General features: G+C 38.6%; 1 pseudogene; it reads left to right on the forward strand.

Annotated features, from left to right (window-relative positions):
* Positions 1 to 294: 294 nt before the first annotated feature.
* On the forward strand, positions 295 to 13,148 carry LOC110152096 (nicotinamide/nicotinic acid mononucleotide adenylyltransferase 1-like; annotated as a pseudogene).
* Positions 13,149 to 24,353: the final 11,205 nt, after the last annotated feature.

Here is a 24,353-nt window from a genome sequence, read left to right on the forward strand (position 1 = left end):
TTTTAGCAAATGGGAAGATAAGACCATTTGTGTGTTCATTATTTAAAACTGCAGCAGCGGGGAGTCCTGCCTGTGAGATGCTTGGATAGTCTTAGGTTAGAAGAAATCTAGCAAGCAGTAGGGTACCAATGAGCTGGAGTCTGTTCTCAGCAACAGTAAATGTGTACGATATTTGAAGTAGTGAAGAGGCCTGTGTCTCCCCAAGGTGCAACCAATACAGAGAAATTTCCTTACACCTTATATTCTTCATATAACACCAACATCACCGGACTTTCGGTTATTCCTGACTCGATAATGCCTGTGGTCACAGATACTTGCATGTTGCTAGGTGATAACAAAGTCCCATCAATAGCAGCAGTCTTATTCAGCCTATTCCTGCAGGTGAGTGATATATATTTGGGTCATGATTCAAACATTAACTCAAGAAAAACTTTTAAAGCCATACCCACTAAATAGGATTAAGGAGTCAGAAGATCTGGGGTTCCTCTATCAAATTCAACTCCCATCTCTAGATACTGAACAGTATTCACTTGGGGAACTATTGATGGCAAAATACTGCAAACATCAAAACACACCTCCAGTTCCGCCCTGGGTGGGAGCTTGGTCATGTGGACCTAATCTGGCCATCTCTTTGTGCGAGAAGCTCCACCACTGAACCATGGACCCAGGAGAAGTTGGGGGAGTGAAACGAAGCACGGAATGCTTGGCCACCAAGGATTCCGCTGCTGGGCTAAGCTCACCAACAGGTCTTTTGAAACTTTATTGAGTAAAACAGAGTTTATTTATTTTTAATTTTTTATTAAACTTTGTGTTTTTTTAGAGTATGGCTGATTAACAATGTTGTGTTCATTTCAGGTGAATAGTGAAGGGACCCAGCCACACCTGTACAAGTATCCATTCACCCCCAAATTCCCCTCCCGTCCGAGCTGCCACATAACATTGAGCAGAGTTCCTCCTGCTATACAGTAGGTCCCTCTTGGTTATCTATATTAAATATAGCGGTAAGATGGAGCTTTAACTGTAAATAAAATAAAGTTCTCTCGTTGTTTTTGTTCAGTTGCTAAGTCGTGTCTGACTCTTTGTGACCCCATGGACTGTAGCACGCCAGGCTTCTCTATTCTCCTGTATCTCCTGGAGTTTGCTGAAATTCATGTTCACCGAGTCGGTGATGCTATCTAATCATCTCCATCCTCTACGGCCCCTTTATCCTTTTGCCTTCGATCTTTCCCAGCTTCAGGGTCTTTTCCAATGAGTCAGCTCTTCACATCAGGTGACTAAAGTTAAAGACTAAACTTTGAGGATTCACAGAAAGAGAGACAAAGCCACCTCTGAAATGGGTGTTAAAGTCTCAAATACACAGGGCAGCCACAGTAACCAGACCTGCATGGGACCAGAGAGACCTATGTTCTCCGAAACAGCGCGAGATCAGCATATGAGGGTGGGTGGAATATTAGGGAGATAGTTCCAAAGAAGCATGAGAAGCGGGATGTAACAAAGTGAGAGGGAAGAAAGGAAGGCAGCTCCAGGTGCACAGAGGAGCGCGTGACGGCTATGAGAAAGGGCTCAGTCACACAGGGGTCCCTGCGGGGCAGCACCCCTCAGAGCTGTCCCAGCTGAAGGATGAAGTATCTGGAGCATCGCGCCACCAGCTGTGCCACTGACTGAGAGATGAGACGGCAACCCAGGCACATTAACTTCCTGGCACTTCTGATCTTCCAAATGTGTATAAGCTAGACATGCTCTTCCATAGGCAGAGAAAGTTTCAGACAGAGCCCTGGGAGTGCTAGCAATAAACCCTTAGCATTATGGAAACGTAGGCGCCAACAACACCTTCTACACACAAGGGTGAGCGGCCCGGCAGAGCAAGTGAGAACGCTAGAACAAAGATGAACTTAAAACCACCACGAGGAAGGTCTTTTCTGATTTCTCAGCAGAGAGAAACCAATAGTGATACCACAAATTAGGAGTCATTAACCACTGCAGACGCAGAGTATTTCTATTTTGTATGCAGCATAAATTTAACAAATATGTATCCATATTTATATTTATGCTTACTCTAATGGAGTATGTTTCTCATTCCTTGCCCTGAGCCAAGAAATTGGCTTTATCTTTTCTCATTTATTTATTGCCTAAATTAGATAAGCACTGATGTTGAATGAATTAAAAATATGAATGTGCTTGCCAACTGGACAGCCCTTTGTAGAATGAGTGCAGAACCAAGTTTATCTGGGCATGAGTGAGTCATAGAAAAGTGCTGTCAAGATCCGTGAAACACTGCACAAATAGTTAATAAGAGAATGATGACCTGGGTGTGACATTGTGCATGGCAGAGGCTCCAAAAGAAAAGGGACATTCCCAGGATTCTTGGCTGCCCACAGATGGAATTTCTATTTTCTCTTTGACCCCATGGGGTAAATCAAATCTTGTAATAGAGCATGGGCCACAACCCACATGAAAATGATAATTACATACTCAAACAAAAAGTATGTTGAACACTGGAAGTCTGATTTTGTGTAGGAATCCACTATTAATTTTTTAAATTAATTTTTTTATTTTCAAAATTAATGTATGTTATAAAAGTTCTGAAATTTTAAAAATGTGCGTAGGAGAAAATATAAGTCCTTTGACATTCTAACCCTCTTAAAGTAGATGAGTTACTTTGGCATGTTTACTTTCAAAATGCTTCCAGTTCGTTTCTTTACCATTTGAGCACAGCTTTCTACATTTGGCATATTTATAATCAACAATGCCAATGTCTGAATATGACAGCATTTGGAAAGTGGGAATTGGTGATCTAATTTTTTGTAGATGGGTCTCTGTGTTCACTGAGGAAACTAAGGGATCTCAGGAGACCATCCATCCCAATTTGCCTGACCTGAGCATCTGGGTTAAAGACACACTCTTGGAGAGCAGAGATTACGCCCATGTGCTGAGACTACAGAGAGCAATGAAAGATGTGTGTTTATCACAAGCGTCTCACTCTATGATATTCTACTAGCAGCCTAAATTGTTTAAGACAGAAATTATTTACCAAGAGGTAATGGTCTTGCTGTAACAAAATACCATAAAAATTGTAGAAATGACTTTGAAACTGGGGAATGGGTAGAGACTGGAAGACTTTTGAAGTGCATGCTAGCAAAGTGTAGATTTCTGGGAACAGACTTCCAAAGATGATTCTGGTAAAAGCTCAGAAAGAAAAGAGAGCTGTAGAGAAAGTTTTCAACTTCTTCAGTTCAGTCGCTCAGCTGTGTCCGACTCTTTGCAACCCCATGAACCACAGCACGTCAGTCTTCCTTGTCCATCACCAGCTCCCGGAGTCCACCCAAACTCATGACCGTTGAGTCGGTGATGTTATCCAACCAAATGCCTAAACTGCTGTGAATAGAACATTGGTAGAAACGTGGACAGCAAAGGCCATTCTGATGAAGTCTCAGATGGACATGAGGACATGTTATTGGACAATGATTACAACTTTTATCCTTGTTATAAAATGGCAAATAAATTGGTTGAACTGTGTTTGTGCGCTAGCATTTTGCAGAAAGTAGAACTTTCAAGCAATGAACTTGGATGTTTAGCTGAAGAGATTTTTAAGCAAAGTGTTGAATGGGTCATTTGGGTCTTCCTGGCTGCTTACAGTAAAATGGATAGCAGGCAAATAAATTGCAGATGGAATTGTTAAGCAAAAAGGAACCAGAAATGATCGGTCTGCTCATATGACAAAAATCTGTGTTTGGGAAGGGGCACTAACAATGTGGCAAACCACCCTTTGGGTGAAAGGAGAGCAGAGTGGGTGAGAGCCAGGGCCTTCATCATCTTAGCAAGAACAGGAGTCCATACGAACTGTGCCAGTGAAGCACTGCAAGCTGGGAAATAAGGCAAAGGAAAACTGCCCTTCCAGGCTTCTTAGACCCTACATGATCGACCATATTCAGCTATGAATACGCATTACTGTTTAAGACAAGGGAGGCAGGACGCTGAAGATGCTTCAGAGATCATCAGGGCTGCCACACCCACCGAAGGACCAGGGAGCAGGGGCGGGGTGGGGGAACAGGTCCACTCGACTTCAGTTTCAAAAGGTGGAGCCCAAACCCAGGGCAGCTGTGAGGGCACAGCTGCCTGGCATAGCCACAGACAATTCATAATAAATGAGTGTGATTGATTGTTTTCAAATAGAAGTTTATGGTCACTGAAATATGAATATCAAATAATTCTAACTTATAAAATATACTTCTTTTGATTTTTCCTAACATCATAAAATATAAAATCTCTTCTTCATTTATGTGCCATATAAGAACAGGTTGCAGGCCCAGTTTGACTGGAGGGCTGTAGTATGGTGACCCCTGCTTTAAATTTTCACATGGATTTTAGAATCATATTGCCTTATCTATAAAAATTCATGTCGCTATTTTGTTTCAGATTGCATTAAATCTATTGATGAATTTGAGGATGAATGACATCTTCACTGGATTGACTATTCCAATACACAGACACAGTATGTGTCTCTATTTATAGACCGTCTTTGATTGCTTTCATCTGTGTTTACAGCTTTTAGCATATAGATCCTTTGCATATTTATTAGGTTTTTAACATGGGTAGTCAGCCAAAACACAATTAACATTTTGGGCTGGATAATTCTATGTTATGAATGGTTACCTGTAGCATCACAAAACGCTTAGTGCCATCCTTGGCATCACTTATTAGATGTCAATAGTGTGCATACCCCCATGCAACAACTGAAAATGCCTTCAGACATTGTGAACCAACCCCTTGTTAGGGATCATTTTTATATATATGATTTTATATATATATGTGTGTGTATATATATATAAAGAATCACATATATATAACATAATACTTTAATATAATACTGTATTACATATATAATACTTTAGACAATACTCTTTCAAATACAGAAGTATAACTCATTTTTTCAAGTTGACTTTTAACTTGCAATATTGCTCACTCATGTTTGCATTCTAGGGACTTTTTTGCAGAGCCCTAGGAACTTTCTGGCTTCCCTGGTGTCTCAGTGGTGAGGAATTTGCCTGCCAATGCAGGAGATGTGGGTTCAATCCTAAGGTTGGGAAGATCCCTTGGAGAAGAAAACGGCAACTCACTCCACTATTCCTGCCTGGAAAATCTCATTAACAGAGGAGACTTATGGGCTACAGTCCATGGGGTCACAAAAGAATCAGACACGACTCAGCAACTAAATAATAATAATTTTCTACTTAGGCAATCATATTGTTTACAAACAGAATATTTTATTTCCTCTTTTTTCAAAAATTTTTTCCTTGACTTATTGAAATTGCTAAAGTTCCAGTACAATATTGAATGAGAATCAGGAGGGCAGAAATCCTTGCCTGTTTCCTTACCTTTCAGTTTTTCATTATTAAGTACAGTTTAAGCTGCAGGGCTTTCTTGTTACCTTTATCAGCTCTTTTAAATTCCTAGTTTGATATGAAATTTATTTGCTGTTTTTTAGGAGCCAAGTCATGTTCAACTTTTTGCAACACCATGGACTGCAGCCTTCCAGGCTTCCCTGTCCTACACCATCTCCTGGAGTTTACTCAAACTCATGTCCACTGAGTCAGTGATGCCACCCAACCATCTCATCCTTTGTTGCCCCCTTCTCATCTTGCCCTCATCTTTCCCAGCATCAGGATCTTTTCCAACGAGTCAGCTCTTCTCATCAGGTTGCCAAAGTATCGGAGCTTCAATACAAAGTAAATAAGCCAGCTTACTATGTTCCCTATGTATTCACGAAAGCACTGAGTCCCCAGAGTTTTGATGTGAACACCTGCGCCATCAATCACATCCTCTTATTTGTAACCCAGTACCTCCCAAACACCAACAGAGCCTGCACAGGGCTGGATTTGGGGTTCATAGGGTCGCTTAAGAAAGACATTTTAAAAGACACAGATGTGCATGATCTGAACCTGGGGATGGGGTTCAAGGTGGCACATGTATAAGAACCACTGCTTCAGCTCATATTGTACAGTTTTATTTCCTACAGTCCACAGCAATAGCCTTCATAGCAAACTGCGTTTTGAAGTATATAGAGCATTTGAATATGTACACGTAGGAAAGAGTCATTCAAGCAGTCGTGATAACCAGTCACAGAAACAGTGGCAGCGAAGAGTGCGTCCTGCAGTGAGTCTTGATGACCGCTGGTCCAGCTCGATGGCTGGTTTGCTTGGAGTGTGGAGTACAAGTGCGTTTAGGAAATATCTGGGATGGGAGTGTAGATGGCCTTGCATGTCAAGTACATCCAGGTTCATTGCCCAGGTAAAAGGGAGTCAGTGGAGGTTTTCAAAATGAATGAAGATACGGTAGAGTTATGGGCCAAGGACATACATCTAACTGCCGACTGTAATAATAACTGATGTGTTGTGAATGAACGTGAGAGGCAGAAGGCAGGGTCAACAGGTGAGAGGAACCAAAGGTCAGAGGCGGCCTGGGGAGCACTGGGGAGCACTGGGGAGCAGATATTGGACAGTAGAAGGCGAGGAGGAGGAGATGTGGAGACAATTGCATTTCAGCCACAGATTTCAACTTTTAAGGCCAACTATAAAGTTTAAGTGGGGATCAGTGTTTTAATTCACAAAATCAAAAATCCACACTTAAGATTTACTCAGTGCAGAATATCCTGTGGATACATATTGGATAAATGTGCTAACATTTCCAATGTAAATTTAATTTGCAGTATCTCATTTCTGTATAACTTTTTGAAGACTTCTCAGTCCTTTATTAAATTGCATCAGAATAAATGAGTTAAGAACTTGGATTACTTTCTAGTTCAAGACCTATATGTAATTATCCTCTGTTGTCTTACATTATTGCTTTTTTACCTATGCTATTTCTTAACTTTAAGATTTTATTTCTCATTACCCTGTATCCACACTTAACTTGAGGAAATATAACCAGAACTAACTTCTGGGACAGTCTGTGAGAATTTGAGGACTTGAGGGACATTTTTAATGAGAATTTTTCCAAAGGATAGAAATACAGCAAAGTATGACCAAGGTATCCCTCTAATATACCTCAGTCAATAACCTCTAAGTCTTAATTCACAATATGTCTTTATTTCTGACTGATTTTTTCTCACTTTATGAAGGAGAATTCAACCTTCACATTTTACCATAGCTTTCATTATATGAGCAGTAATGATTTTGATTCTATCCCCTAAGTTTTTTTTTTTTTTTTTTTTTTTTTGCCAGGCCCATTTGCTTTTCCCCTTGGGGGCAAGGAAGCAGGTAGGGTAAAATCATATTTCCCTTTATCTTTCTTCCTTCAGATACAGCTGGTGGCCAGGAGGGCCAATAGGGAAGGTGAGTGTGTGGGGATAACCAACCTTCATTGGTTCCATTTTATGAATGAATAAAAGTTACCAGTTTGAAAGTTTATAAACCTAGCTTCTTTCACAACCACCCCAAAGTGGAAACAATCCAGAAGTTCTTCAACAGGTGAGTGGATTAACAAAGTATGGTACCTCCATACAGTGGAGTACTATTCTTTAACAAAAGGAACAAACCATTGATTCATGTGACAACATAGATAAAATAAATGGATAAAGTTTAATGCATTTTACTACTAAGATTGCTGGGAGGTGATGGAATTCCAGTTGAACTATTTCAAATTCTGAAAGATTTATGCAGTTAAAATGCTGCACTCAGTATGTCAGCAAATTTGGAAAACTCAGCAGTGGCCACAGGACTGGAAAAGGTCAGTTTTCATCCCAATCCTAAAGAAGGGCAATGTCAAATAATGTTCCGCTTACCAAACAGTTGCATTCATTTCACGTGCTGGTAAGGCTATGCTCAAAATCCTTCAAGTTAGGCGTTAGCAGTGTATGAACTGAGAACTTCCAAACATACAAGGTGAGTTTAGAAAAGGCAGAGGAACCAGGGGCAAATTGCCAACATTCCCTGGATCATAGAGAAAGCAAGGGAATTCCAGAAAAACACCTACTTCTGCTTCATCGATTATGTTAAAATCTTTGACTGTGTGGATCACAATTGTGGAAAATTCTTAAAAAGATGGCACTACCAGGCCACCTTACCTGTCTCCTCAGAAACCTATATGTGGGTCAAGAAGCAACAGTTAGAACCAGACTTGGAACAACAGACTGGTTCCAAATTGGGAAAGGAATACATCAAGTCTATATATTGTCACCCTGTTTATTTAACTTATATGCAGAGAATATCGTGCAAAATGCCAGACTGGATGAATCACAAGCTGCTGGAATCAAGATAACTTGGAGAAATATCAGCAATCTCAGATTTGCAGATGATACCACTCTAATGGCAGAAAGTGAAGAGGAACTAAAGAGCCTCTTGATGAAGGTGAAAGAGGAGAATGAAAAAGCTGGCCTAAAACCAACATTCAAAAAACTAAGATCATAGCATCCAGTCCCCTTACTTCATGGCAAACAGAGAGTGAAAAAATGGAAACAGGGACAGACTTTATTTTTTCAAGCTCCAAAATCACTGTGGATGGTGACTCCAGTCATGAAATCAAAATACGCTAGCTCCTTGGAAAAAGCTATGACAGACATAGGCAATGTATCAAAAAGCAGAGACATCACTTTACCTATAAAGGTCCATATAATCAAAGCTATGGTTTTCCCCTGTTGTAGTGTATGGATGTGAGAGTTGGGCCATGAAGAAGGTTGAAGAATTGATGCTTTTGAATGGTGGTGCTGGAGAAGACTCTTGAGAGTCCCTTGGACAGCAAAGAGATCATACCAGTCCATCCTAGAGGAAATCAACCCTGAATATCAATTGGAAGGACTGATGCTGAAGCTGAAGCGCCAGTATTTTGGCCACCTGATGTGAAGAGCTGACTCTTTGGAAAAGACCCTGATGCTGGGAAAGACTGAGGGCAAGAGAAGAAGGGGTGGCAGAGGATGAGATGGTTGGGTGGCATCACTGACTCAATGGACATGAGTTTGAGCAAACTTTGGGGGATAGTGAAGGACAGGGAAGCCCGTGCTTCAGTCCATGGGGTTGCAGAGTCAGACATGACTTAGTGACTGAACAACAAATACAGTTTGTGGTAATTATGCCTCCTTACTACCTACTGTGAATCCTGCAGGTAACCATGAAACCTGGGCTGAGAAACAATGGACATCATGTTGAAAAATATTATAGACAATGGACAGCAAGGCTGGACATCTAGACTAAGATTCTTAGGAGAGTACTTGTAGATAATAGAGAGTGTTGCACATATTTGACCAGAAAAATATGTCTATCAAGCCACAGCTTATACAAAAAATTGTGTTTTTTTTTTAGCTATTCCTAGGATAGACTGTAGAAGATAAAAGTAATATGATGAATTAATAAATTATTATAGGTGTTTGGATTAAAGAATATGAGCAGACAGTAGGAGGGCAAAAGAAGAAATTGATTTTTATAAGAAGGATTTATAAGGAAATAGATTAACATGGGAGTACTCAAAGTCTGCAATAACTGAAAGGCATCTGAAGAATGACCTACATTTTAGAGATTGAGAAAATAGGAGAAAGAAGCCTGCAGGGGCAGTTGCTTTCAGAAATGACAATGATTTTTACTCCAAGAACATTTGCAGTGTTTACTGCCAACAGAAAGAGAGAACCCAGTAGGAGCTAGATAGAAAGTGCATGCCTGGGGCACACAGCCTTTGGTGTGGTGGAGGTGACCTAAGTTCCATTTTCCTTCTCTTTCACTGAGGGAGAAGGCTTATCTGGTCTTTCCCTCTGGAAGGTCACAAAGACCTTTGTGACAAGACTGGGAGGCATGGGTAAGGCCTGGACACAGCGGTGGAGAGCAGGTCTTCCTCGCTGCCTACCCCTCTGACTTCATCAGAGCAGCAACTGCCCAGTCTTCCCATCCTCAGAGGTCTTTGGAACCAGGTGATGTGCAACACTTTATGCTCAGGTCGTTTTCTCTGCTTGAGTACCCCAGCTGCCTGAAAGGGAAGCGGCAACACCACAGATGCAGGAATCAGTAACGCTCAAAACTCTGAAAACTAGTGTTTCACTTTGCTGTCTATCCAGTCTTTATGACCACCGTCTTAGAATCAGGGATTCGGGACAAGATGTGGACGATGACTAGAGTCACTTTGACTTGCACCCCCAGCACTCAGGACAGCACAAAGCTGTGAGATATGCTCACAGCAATTTTGAAATGAAGTTGTTTCAAGCTCATTAAAAGCAGCTTTCTACCGATGGGAGTGCCCAGGATCCCGAGTGTCCAGGACACTATGAACCCACGATCCCTTTCTATGCATGGGATTGTACAATCTCCTGTTTGTCTTTTTAACTATTGGTTTTAAGTAAAGTATGTCTTTTTGCCCTATTGTTTTTACTGAAAGACTATTTTTTAGTCAAGTTTGTCAGTCTCCAAAATGCCTCCCACACCATATTGCTATGAAAAATTCCCTGAGATTTTTATACTACTTACAAGGTGTTAAGCTTTATAAAAATTTTTTTAATTGGAAATACATTTTTACTTAGACAAATTTCACTTAAATTTGCAGAAGAGTTTTCAGGAGCACAAAGGGTTTCTTTATATCCTTCATTCAGATTCCCCTAGTGTTACCTTACATAACCATTGGACATTTATCAATTCTAAGAAATTAACATTGCTACATTACTATCAACTAAAGTTTATTTGAATGTAACCCATTTTTCCACTGATTTCTCAAGACCACACACTGCATTTAGTCATCACATTTCTAAATTTTTTTTTAATCAGACAGTTTATCAATCTGTCCTATTTCTCCTGATGCTTTTGAAGAATACTGGTCAGGTATCTTGTAAAATGTCCTTCAGTTTGGGTTTGTCTATTGTTATCCCTTGATTAGATGGAGTTTGGAAAAATTGGAGGGAGAATTTATTTTTATAAAAATACAGTAAGGGTGATTTGCCTGTCTCATCACATTTTATCAGAAGATGTATGATTTCAAAATGATTTATTACTGGTACCCTTTTTAATTTAGTCACTAGGTTAATTGGTGTCTGCCCATATTTTCTGCTATAAAGTTATTATTTTTTCCTTTCTGTTCTCTATTTATTAGAAGACAGTCACAGTCCAGCCCACACTTAACAGAGGGGGATTAACCTTCACCTCTTGGAGAGAGAAATAACAAAGAACCTGCAGGCATATGTCACAATCACCACAGTGATTAACAAATAGTTGGCATTCATCCATGGGTATTGCCTGCAACAATGTAACTGTGATGTTCTAACAGTAATTTTCTGTTTTCTTCATTCTGCCCACATTTATTAATTGGAATTCTTCTATAAGAAAGCTTTTTCCCTTTTCCCCTCTTTATTTATTTAGTTATTGGAGACAGAATTGAACTCTAAATAGATTAAAGAGCAAAAGTAAGAAAAAAATAACAAAGCTAACCTAAGGATAAGGAAAACAATATAAATACACCAAAAACATTAAAGACAATTAACATTTTTAATCAACAGTTGATACCCATAGAGTGCTTTAAAACAATTTAACAGACAGGAAACAACATATATGAAGCATACTGTAAATTTTGGAGACATATGTAAAAGACAATAAATCAAAGTCTAGCATATCTAAAAATTCTTGCAAATGAACTACCAAGATGATGACAACAACAACAAGATGACAACAACAAATAACAACACAAAAGCAGAAAAGTTAAGGAGTTCCTATTTTTTTTCCATTTATTTTTATTAGTTGGAGGCTAATTACTTTACAATATTGTAGTGGTTTTTGCCATACATTGACATGAATCAGCCATGGATTTACATGTGTTCCCCATCCCAATCCCCCCCCTCCCACCTCCCTCTGCATCCCATCCCTCTGGGTCTTCCCAGTGCACCAGCCCTGAGCACTTGTCTCATGCATCCAACCTGGGCTGGTGATCTGTTTCACCCTTGATAGTATACACCAGCCCAGGAGTTCCTATTTTTAAAAATCAACAAAGGATATGGATGGGCAATCACCGGAAAACTACTTTAAAATTCCATTTGATAAACTAAGATACGTAAATTAAAGCAACGAGATACAAGGATCTTGTCAGTCAGCCTTGAGGACGTGAGTTACAATATGGATGCGGATCCTCTGTTCTAGCTCAGCTTGGAGAAGACTGTTGACACACAAGTTGGAATGCTTCTGATAGCCAACCTTGCAGAGTGCTTCAGAATGACAGAATTTCCTTTGTAAGAATGACAAAGGACGTGTCAGTGTTTTGCACTTAGACCGACAACTTAATATTGTTAGCCTAGAAAATTCTGAGAAGACAACTGTGGTTCTCCTTGCTTGTGGTTTTTTATTCTAGTCACCAACATGCACCTCAGGTTGTTTGAACTGGTCAAGAACTACGTGAACGCAATAGGAAAATATACAGTTAGACAAGGCACAATTTATCCTGTCAGCAAGGTATATAAGAAGCATCAAACTCTTCTTTGCCCATTGCCGAGTTATCATTGCATATCTTGCCACCAAGAATTCAAAGCAGGTGGAAGTGTGTGCATGGGAAAGACTTCAGAAGGAGTGGCTAGAGACTGCTCAGGTGCTCAGACACCATCGAGAGAAATTGGAGACTAGTAGCTGTGATAACCGGAAGGACTCACCTATGCCAGAAAGACCTGAATGGAGGAGGAAGTTGGCTGAACAAAGCCAAGATTTTAATCAAAAGAAATCCGTGGGTCAGAAGCAAAAGGTGTCCAAAGGTAACATTGCTGTGTGGGGCAGATTTATTGGGGTCCTTTGGTGATCCCAACTTGCAGAAGAATGAGGATTTCACCCAAATTGTAAGAAAGTACGAGCTCATAGGTATTACCCAGGCAGGGACTGTTGTTCAGAAATTCATCTGTGAACCAGATGTTCTGTGAAAACATCAGAACAACATTCTTCTGGTGAATGAATGGATCACCAATGACATCTTATTCACAAAGACCCAGCAAGGCCTCAGAAGGAGTTAGAGCATTCACTACTTGGTACTAGATCTTGTCCAAGAGTATACTGAAAAGCATAATTTTTATGACTCCAAGAGTGAAGAAAGGCATTTTGGGGTGATACTGGCTCCTTTGCAGAAAGACAGTGTGGATTCTAAGTCGTAAAAAATTCTACAGCATGATATTTTGGACTTCCTTTTGGGAATTTGAGACAATCAAAGTGTTAGTAACTGGGGAAAAGAATTGTGATCCTGTCTCTTAAACTAAAACTTAAAATTTTGATAAAAATCAGTAGTAAATTAAAATCAGTTTTGTCTCTCTATCAGAGTTGCTAAGGTGAATGTTTTCAATATGGTCTCTCTTTTTCGGGATGTACAAATCTTTTTATCTTTATTTTTGTTTTTCCAGCTGTGTTGGGATATAATTGACATATAGCACTGCCTAAACTTACAGTATAATTATTTAATTTAAATACATCATGAAATGATTACTGCAATAAGTTTAGAGAGTATCATTTTCTCATATAGATACAAAGTAAAAAGAAAAAAAATGTTTCCTTGTGATGTGAATTCTAGGAATTACTCTCTTAACAACTGTCATATATAACACAGCAGTGTTATTTATATTGATCCTGTTGTACATTACAGCCTTTGTACTTTTTATCTTATAACTGGAAGTTTGTACCCTTTGATTCCCTTCATCCAATTCGCCCCATCTCTGGTAACCTCAAATCAGATCTCTTTCTCTAGGAGTTTTTCTGTTTGGTTTTTGAAGTGTAATTGACCCACAACACTGTACACCTCACAATGATTCAGTACTTTTATACATTACAGAGTGATTACCATTGCTTTAGCTTTAAAACAAGGGATCCACAGCACTAAAGCCAGAAGAACATTTAATCAAACTAACTACAAAAAGAATTCAAAACGAACACCCTGGCTTTACCACATAAGAGAAGCAGAGTGCCAAGCAAGGGTGCATTTAAGATCCTAACTTCAGTGATGAAGAGAACTAACATTCTATGCATACCTTTTTCTGTGCAGTCTTCCCCCAGGATAGCCAAAGAAGTAATTCTTAAAACAGCAGTCTTGTAAAATGCACCACTGATCAGTCATCTCCAGCTCTGCAAAATACAGGCTGTGAATGCTTCTGGCAAAAACTTTATACCTATAATTTGTTCTCCAGCACACATCTGAAAGCCAATGAAACTTTGCCAAGACACACTTGCCAGCAGCACCACCTTTGGAGGAAGGGAGAGGGGTCTAAGACCTATAGAAAGTTGCACAGGTGTTTTTGATGCCACCCCCCCCCCCCCAGAGGTAGAAAGCCTCTCCCTTATATGTCTTATGTACATTCTCTTCACACTAATCTGTTGTGGCTCATGTTCTAGTACTGGTCATCCACCATCTGTCTTTAGGAACAACTTCAAAGATGACATCATCCTTCCTAGAACAGAGGAACCACAGAGAATGAGAGATCTTCCTCAAGGATTTTATGAAATATGAATGCTTTTAGCCTTTCCTGAGAGCTTAATCATCAAAAAGATGAAAGGACATGAGAAATATCACACTGGCTCACCCTGGAAGATCCTTTGGCTCAGGATTTGGGGCACTGATGAGTGACTTGTGGAAGAGTACCCAGTGATCTCAATCCAAAACTCTGGAGTTTCTGAAGAGCACTACTATTTCTATTTCAGCTAACTGTGAATCTGCCATTTGTTAATTTAAGGAGAAAAAGGGTCTATTTTCTTATGCTTTTTTTCTTCTTGTCCTTTTATATAGACTCTAATCAAAGTAGAATTCCCAAATAATAATTAAAGTCATTGTTGTTGTTTAGTTGCTAGGTCGTGTCCGACTTATAACCCCATGGACTGTGGCCCTCCATGCTCCTATCTCCATGAGATTCTCCAGGCAAGAATACTGAAATAGGTAGCCATTTCCTTCCCCAGGGCATCTTCCCAACTCAGGGATTGGATCTGGTATTCTACATTGGCAGGCAGATTCTTCACCACCAAATCACCAGGGAAGCCCAGTTTAGCTTTATACTAAAACATAAGCTTGTTACATAATTTTCTATTGACTAAAATTTTGTGGAGGGTTCACCAACTTACAAAGCAAGAGGACCAAGTTAACTTTTTATATAATAGTTTATATTCATGAAAGTCATTCTGTGATAGAAACAGGACTAAAGTTAAATTTGCAATGAAAATGGAATAATTTACTTTTTTGCAATTTCTATTTCATACCTACACCTGATGAAGGGTTTATAATTCTGCAGAGAAAAAAATACTTAAAACTGTTCAATCATATAGTCAGATCTGAATCTATAGTTTAAAAAGGGAAAATGTTAAATAAAGCAAATGCAAAAATAGCAACAACAATGAGCTACACTTCACATCCATCAAAATAACAAATAAGGCCAATATAGAGGAACTGTGGCTCCCGAGGCATGCTGGATGCAGAGAAATTGAAGATGTGGTCGACCAGATTTTGGAAATAACTACAACAGGAGGTCTGAAAAACAAAGAGATTGTTTTCATCTCATCAGTCCCAGATGAAGAGGTCAAGCCGTAAGCTTTTGGAGTGTGAGCACTGCCTCCGAGACCTTAGACTACCAGAGGACTAGCCCCAGGGAGTATCAAATAGCGAGAACTCATACCAAAAAAAGCCCTGTGCAGGGCACCTCATCTAAACAACAAGCAAAACAAAAATATAAAAAAGTCATCAGCAGACAGGATTACCACCTCACTCAGCTTTGCCCATCAGAGGGGAAAAAAGGAAAAAAAAAAAAAAAAAAACTCAGCACAAATCTCACCTTATACGAAGCTTACACAAACCACTGGACTAACCTTAGGAGGGCAGAAATCAAAAGGAAGAAAGAACTCAACCTTGAAACCTGGGAAAATGAGACCTCAAACACAATAAGTTAAAAAAAAAATGAAAAGGCAGAGAGATACTACACAAATGAAGGAACAAACTAGAAACACAGAAGTCCAAATAAATGAAGAGGAAATAGGCAAATTACCTGAAAAAGAATTCAGAATAATGATAGTAAAGATGATCAAAAACCTTGAAAACAGAATGGAGAAAATGAAACAATCAATTAACAAAGACCTAGAAGAATTAAAGAACAAGCATACAGGGACAAACAACACAATTACTGAAATTAAAAATACTCTAGAAGGAATCAATAGAAGAATATCTGAAACAGAAGAACGAATCAGTGAGCTGAAAGATAAAATGGTGGCAATAACTTCTGAAGAGCAGATAAAGCAAAAAGAATGAAAAGAACTGAGAATAGTCTCAGAGACCTCTGGGAAAATATCAAACCCAGCAACATTTGAATTATAGGAGTACCAGAAGAAGAAAAGAAAAAGGGTATGAGAAAATTTTTGAAGTGATTGTAGTTGAAAATTTCCCCAACATGGAAAAGTAAATAGTCAATCAAGTCCAAGAGGTGCAGAGTCCCATACAGGATAAACCCAAGGAGAAACACACCAAGACACATACTAATCAAACTAACAAAGACTAAACACAAAGAAAAAAATATTAAAAGCAGCAAGAGAAAAGCAACAAGTAACATTCAAGGGAAACCCCATATGTTTAACAGCTAATCTTTCAGCAGAAACTACACACCAGAAGAGAATGGCAGGATACATTTAGAGTACTGAAAGGGAAAAATCTACAACCAAGATTTCTGTACCCAGAAAGGATCTATTTCAAAATTGATGGAGAAATAAAAAGCTTTTCAGACAAGCAAAAGATAAGAGAATTCAGTACTACCAAACCAGCTTTACAACAAATGTTAAAGGGAATCATAGAGTCAAGAAATACAAGAGAAGAAAAAGATCTACAAAATCAACCCCAAACAATTAAGAAAATGCAATAGGAATATGTATATCAATAATTACTTTAAATGTAAATAAATTACATGCTTCAACCAAAAGACACAGACTAGCTGAATAGATACAAAAACAACACCCATATATACGCTGTCTACAAGAGACCCACTTCAGACCTAAAGACACATATAGACTGAAAGTGAGAGGATGGAAAAAATATATTCCATGCAAATGGGAAGCAAAAGAAAGCTGGAGTAGCAATCTTCATATCAAACAAAATAGAGCTTAAGATAAAGAAGATATAAGAGATAAGGAAGATTATAAGGAAGGACAGTACAGAATGATCAAGGGATCTGTCCAAGAGGAAGACATAACAATTGTAAATACCTATGCACCCAACATAGGAGCACCTTAATACATAAGACAAACACTAACAAGACATAAAAGGAGAAACTGACAGTAACACAATAATAGCAGGAGACTTTAACACCCCACTCACACCAATGGAGAGATCATCAAAACAGAAAATTAATAAGGAAACACAAGTCTTAAATGATACATTAGATGAGATGGATCTCATTGACATCTTCAGGACATTCCATCCAAATGCAGAAGAATGCACCTTCTTTAAAAGTGCACATAGAACATTCTCCAGGATAGATCACATCTTGGGTCATAAATCAAACCCCAGTAAATTTAAGAAAATTGAAATCCTATTAAGCATCTTTCCTGACCACAACACTATGAGACTAGATCTCAAGTACAAGAAAAAAACTGTAAAAAACACAAACACATAGAGATTAAACAATATGTTTCCAAATAACCAACAGGTTACTGAAGAAATCAAAATGGAAATAAAAAATTTCTAGAAACAAATGACAATGAAAACATGACAATTCAAAACCTATGGGATGTAGCAAAAGCAGTTTTTTTTTTTCATTTATTTTTATTAGTTGGAGGCTAATTACTTTACAATACGTAGTGGTTTTTGTCATACATTGACATGAATCAGCCATGGATTTACATGTATTCCCCATCCCGATCTTCTAAAAGGGAAGATTTTAGCAATACAATCGTACCTCAAGAAACAAGAAAATCATCGAATAGACAAACTAACTTTACACCTAAAACAGCTGGGAAAAGATGAACAAAAAAAAAAATTAGTAGAAGGAAATAAATCATAAAGATCCAAGCAAAAAGAAATGAAAGAAACAATAGTAAAGATTAATAAAACTAAAAGCTGGTTCTTTGAGAAGATAAACAAAATTGACAAAACTTTGGCCAGACTCATCAAGAAAAAAAGAGAGAAGAATCAAATCAACAAAACTAGAAATGAAAAAGAAGAGGTTACAACAGATAATGCAGAAATACAAAAGACTATAAGAGGCTATTATGAACAATATATGGCAATAAAATGGATAACCTGGAAGAAATGGACAGATTCTTAGAAAAGTTCAATCTTCCAAGACTGAACCAGGAACAAACAGAAATTATGAACAACCCAATTACAAGCACTGAAACTGAAGTTGTGATAAAAAAAATCTCCCCAAAAACAAAAGCCCAGGACCAGATGGCTTCACAGGAGAATTCTATCAAATATTTGGAGAAGAGCTAATGCCTATCCTTCTAAAACACTTTCAAAAAATTGCAGAGGAAGGAACACTTTCAAACTCATTCTACGAGGCTACCATCACCCTGATACAAAAACCAGACAAAGACAACACACAAAAAGAAAACTACAGGCCAATATCACTGATGAACATAGATGCAAAAATCCTCAACAAAATTTTAGCAGAATTCAGCAACACATCAAAAAGCTCATACACCATGATCAAGTTGGGTTTATTCCAGGGATGGAAGGATTCTTTAACATATGCAAATTGATCAATGTGATATCCCATATTAACAAATTGAAAGATAAAAACCATATGATCATCTCAATAGATGCAGAAAAAGCCTTTGACAAAATTCAGTACCCATTTATGATTAAAACTCTTCAAAAAAATGGGCATAGAAGGAACCTACCTCAACTTAGTAAGGGCCATATATGATAAGCCTACAGCAAACATTATTCTCAATGGTGAAAAACTGAAAGCATTCCCCCTAAGATCAGGAACAAGACAAGGGTGTCCACTTTCCTCACTATTATTCAAAACAGTTCTGGAAGTCCTAGCTACAACAATCAGAGAAGAAAAAGAAATAAAAGGAATCCAGATAGGAAAAGAAGAAGTAAAGCTCTCACTGTTTGCAGATGACATGATACTGTACATAGAAAACCCTAAAGATAGTATTAGAAAATTACTAGAGCTAATCAGTGAATTTAGCAAAGTTACAGGATACAAAATCAATACACAGAAATCACTTGCATTTCTATATACTAACAATTGATGAATCAGAAAGAGAAATTAAGGAATCAATCCCATTCACCATTGCAACAAAAAGAATAAAATATCTAGGAATAAACTTACCTAAGGAGACAAAAGAATTATACACAGAAAATTATAAGACACTGATGAAAGGAATCAAAGACAACATAAACAAATGGTGAGATATTCCTTGTTCCTGGGTAGGAAGAATCAGTATTGTGAAAATGACTATACTACCAAATGCAAGCTACAGATTCAATGAGATCCCTATCAAATTACCAATGGCATTTTTCACAGAACTAGAACAAAAAATTTCACAATTCATATGGAAACATAAAAGACCCCGAATAGCCAAAGCAGTCTTGAGAAAGAGGAATGGAGCTGGAGGAATCCACCTTCCTGACTTCAGACTATACTACAAAGCTACAGTCATCAGGACAGTATGGTGCTGGCACAGAAACAGAAATACAGACCAATGGAACAAGATAGAAACTCCAGAAATAAATCCATGTGCCTAAGGGTACCATATTTTTGACAAAAGAGTCAAGAATATACAATGGGGCAAAGACAGCCTTTTCAATAAATGGTGCTGGGAAAACTGGACAGCTACATGTAAAAGAATGAAATCAGAACACTTCCTAACACCATACACAAAGATAAACTCAAAATGGATTAAAGACCTAAATGGAAGACCAGAAACTATAAAACTCTTAAAGGAAAACATAGGCAGAACACTCGATGACATAAATCAAAGCAAGATCCTCTATGACCCACCTCCTAGAGCCATGGAAATAAAAATAAAAGTAAACAAGTGAGACTTGATTAAATTTAAAAGTTTTTTTCACAGCAAAGGAAATTATAAGCAAGGTGAAAAGACAACCCTCAGAATGGGAGAAAATAATAGCAAATTAAACAACTGACAAAGGATTAATTTCCAAAATATACAAGCAACTCATACAACTCAATACTAGAAAAACAAACAACCCAATCAAAAAATGGGGAAAAGATCTAAGCAGACATTTCTCCAAAGAAGACATACAGATGGCTAACAAACACATGAAAACATGCTCAACATCGCTCATTATTAGAGAAGTGCAAATCAAAACTTCTATGAGACATCATCTCATACCCTTCAGAATGGACATCATCAAAAAGTCTACAAACAATAAATGCTGGAGAGGGTGTGGAGAAAAGGGAATGCTCTTGCACTGTTGGTGGGAATGTAAATTGATACAGCCACTATGGAAGACAGTATGGAGATTCCTTAAAAAACTAGGAATAAAGCCACCATATAACCCAGCAATCCCACTCCTAGGCATGTACCCTGAGGAGACCAAAACTGAAAAAGACACATGTATCCCACTGTTCACTGCAGCACTATTTACAATAGCTAGAACATGGAAGCAACATAGAGGTCCACTGACAGATGAGTGGATAAAGAAGTTGTGTTACATATACACAATGGAGCTTTACTCAGCCACGAAAAGGAACACATTTGAGTCAGTTATAATGAAGTGGATGAACCTAGAGCCTATTATACAGAGCCTGTTATACAGAAGTAAGTCAGAAAGAGAAAGATAAGTATCGTGTCTAACACATACATATGGAACCTAGAAAAATGGTACTGAAGAATTTATTTACAGGGCAGCAATGGAGAAACAGACATAGAGAATAGACTTATGGACATGGGAGAGGGAAGGAGAGGGTGAGATGTATGGGAAGAGTACCATGGAAACTTAATTACCATATGCAAAACAGATAGCCAATGGGAATTTGCTGTGTGGCTCAGGAAACTCAAACAGGGGCTCAGTATCAACCTAGAGGAGTGGGATGGGGAGGGAGATGGGAGGGAGCTTCAAAAGGGAGGGGATATATGTATACTTATGGCTGATTTATGTTGAGGTTTGACAGAAAACAACAAAATTCTGTAAAGCAATTATCCTTCTATTAAAAAATAAATTAAAAAATAAAATTAATGACCTGAAAAAAAGACAAATAAGATGGATAATAATAATATGTGTTGGCCCAAGATGTGAAGAAGCAGAATTTTTCAAGCCCTTCTATGTGAGTGTAAATTACAGAGCATTCTGGAAAACTCTCGTCTTTCACCTTCATCAAGAGGCTATTTAGTTCCTCTTTGCTTTTTGCCGTAAAGGTGTTGTCTTCTGCATATCTGAGGTTACTGATATTTCTCCCAGCAATCTGGATTCCAGCTTGTGTTTCATCCAGTCTGGCATTTCACATGATGTATTCTGCATATAAATTAAATAAGCAGGCTGACAATATACAGCCTTGAGGCACTCCTTACCTGGTTTTGGACCAGCCCATTGTTCCATGTCCAGCACTAAGGGTTATCCTAATGGAGAATCATTAACACGGATTAAAAGCACACGCTCAAAACAATCACATATTTCACAAGGCATATACCAAACATACTAAAGTGAGAGTTTTTGTGGAAAAAGGAATAGAAATAGTATGAGGATGAAGGTAGAAAAATAACATAAGAAACCACTGGTCTTTTGCATACACTAGATTATATTACTCTGTACTAAAGAATTTGATTAGCTTGATTTTAAGTAACTGAGTGAATTTTTTTTTAATTAAGAAACTTTACTATACAAATGCCCTAGGGCACAGGAGAAGCCAGTACCTACAGAGAACTGGGTGAAGACAGAAAATCCCACAGATACATATACACCATGGAATATTACTCAGCCATTAAAAAGAATTCATTTGAATCAGTTCTAATGACATGGATCAAACTGGAGCCCATCATACAGAGTGAAGTAAGCCAGAAAGATAAAGACCAATACAGTATACTAACTGATATATATGGAATTTAGAAAGATGGTAGTGATAACCCTATATGCAAAACAGAAAAAGAGACACAGATGTACAGAACAGAATTTTGGACTCTGTGGGAGAAGGCGAGGGTGGGATGTTTCGAGAGAACAGCATCGAAACATGTATATTATCTAGGGTGAAACAGATCACCAGCCCAGGCTGGATGCATGAGACAAGTGCTCCGGGCCTGGTGCACTGGGAAGACCCAGAGGGATCGGGTGGAGAGGGAGGTGGGAGGGGGATCGGGATGGGGAATACATGTAAATCACTGTAAAGTAATTAGCCTCCAACTAATAAAAATAAATGGAAAAAAGAAAAAAAAGAAAAAGAAAATCCCACAGAGAGTATATTCAGGATATAGATAAATAAAGTGTGGTCTAGCCATATAACAAAATATTACTCAGCTATAATATGTAATAAAATTCTGAGACAAGCTGCAACAAGCTGCAACATGGATGACCTCAAAAAAAAAACAAAGGTAAGTAAAGAAGGCTAACGCTAAAGGTCACATATTTAAAATTCCATTTACATGAAACATCGAAAATAGGCACATCTATAGAGACAGAAAACAGATTAGTGGCTGCCAGAGGCTGAGAGAGAAAGGGATAGGACGTGACTGTTTAATGGTATGGGATCTCCTTAAATCTGCCTGCAATGCAGGCCCGGCTCGATCCCTGGGTCAGGAAGCTCCCTGGAGGATGGCATGGCAACCCAGTCCAGTGATCTAGGCTGGAGAATCCCCACGGACAGAGGAGCCTGGTGGACTACAGCCCACGGGGTCACAAAGAGTCCAACACGACTGAGTGACTAAGCACACAGGGGTAATGGTTGCACAAAATCATGAATGAACTAAGTTCCAATGAATTGTATACTTTAAAATGGTAAACTACATGTCATATGAACTTTACCTCAATAAAAAAAAACATAAACTTCACAGATATCAGGCGAAAGGGTAGATAACTTCTCTCTGAAGAAATGTAGCCTTATTGTAAATTCAATTAATCTCAGTCTTCAAAACAGGAGGAAGCCCATCTCCCAGACTGGATCATTTAAAGGAGAAGCAGAATACATTTCATGTCTTTGTAATGTGTTTTTGGACCAGGGTGCATATAATGGATTTCAATAATGTTTTTGACTGTTTTATTATGTTTTCATTAATGATATGTGTCTCACTTTACCAACAAAGGTCCACATATTCAAAGCTATGGTTTTTCCAGTAGTCATGTGTGGATGTGAGAGTTGGACCATAAGGAAGGGTGAGCACCAAAGAACTGATGCTTTGGCCACCTGATACAAAGAGCTGGCTCACTGGAAAAGACTCCAATGCTGGGAAAGAGTAAAGACAGGAGGAGAAGGGGGCAACAGAGGATGAAATGGTTGGATGGCATCACTGACTCAATGGACATGAGTTTGAGGAAACTCTGGGAGACAGTGAAGGATACGGGAGCCTGGTGTGCTGCATTCCATGGGGCTGCAAAGAGTCAGACACCACTTAGTGACTGAATAACAACACCAACTAGTTCTTTCAGTGGTTGTATATATATGTGGTTATTATCCATAATGGGCATGCAAAGTTGCTTCAGTCTTGTCCAACTCTTTGGGACGCTATGGACTGTAGCCTGCCAGGCTCCTTTGTTCATGGGATTCTCCAGGTGAAAACACTGGAGTGGGTTGCTGTGCCTCCCTCCAGGAATCAAACCTGCATCTCGTGTGTCTCCTGCATTGGCAGGTGGGTTCTTGACCACTATCGCTGCCTGGGAAACCCTATTATCCATAATACATAAGTATGTTTATGAATTATATAATTATTGCACACATTAAATACAATTTTATCATTATAATGAACACTATACCTATACAATTGACCCTTGGCTATCTCAGCAGCCCACCAAAGCTCCTCTGTCCTTGGGATTTTCCAGGAAAGAAACAGGAGTGGGTTGCTATTTCCTACTCTAATACTTTATGATATGTGTATGTATATATAGCCACACTTCTAGACACTGGGGGAGTGTGACATTGGAAGTGGAGTTTGATACCTTATCCTGGAGACTCATGCAGGTTTTGTTAAGGGTCTTCTTTTTAGCTCATAAACAATGGAAAGCCATTAGATGTATTATGAAGGGGGGTGACCAATTGGATAAACATTTTTAAAAGACTACTCCAGCTGTGATTGGAAAAGAGATGACAGGAGTCAAATGTGGTTGCAGGTGAAACAGTTATGAGTTTCCTGCTGAAGTCAAAGAAAACAGGTACCTTGGATTTGATTGATAACAAAGAAGAAGAATTTATGTAGCCAAATTTGAAATATACTTATGAAAGATCAGGATAACTGCATATTAAGAGACAAAGATGTCAGACATGACTGCTGGGGTTTTAGTTA

Source organism: Odocoileus virginianus, chromosome 29, assembly GCF_023699985.2.
Source record: "Odocoileus virginianus isolate 20LAN1187 ecotype Illinois chromosome 29, Ovbor_1.2, whole genome shotgun sequence".
Taxonomy (NCBI): domain Eukaryota; kingdom Metazoa; phylum Chordata; class Mammalia; order Artiodactyla; family Cervidae; genus Odocoileus; species Odocoileus virginianus.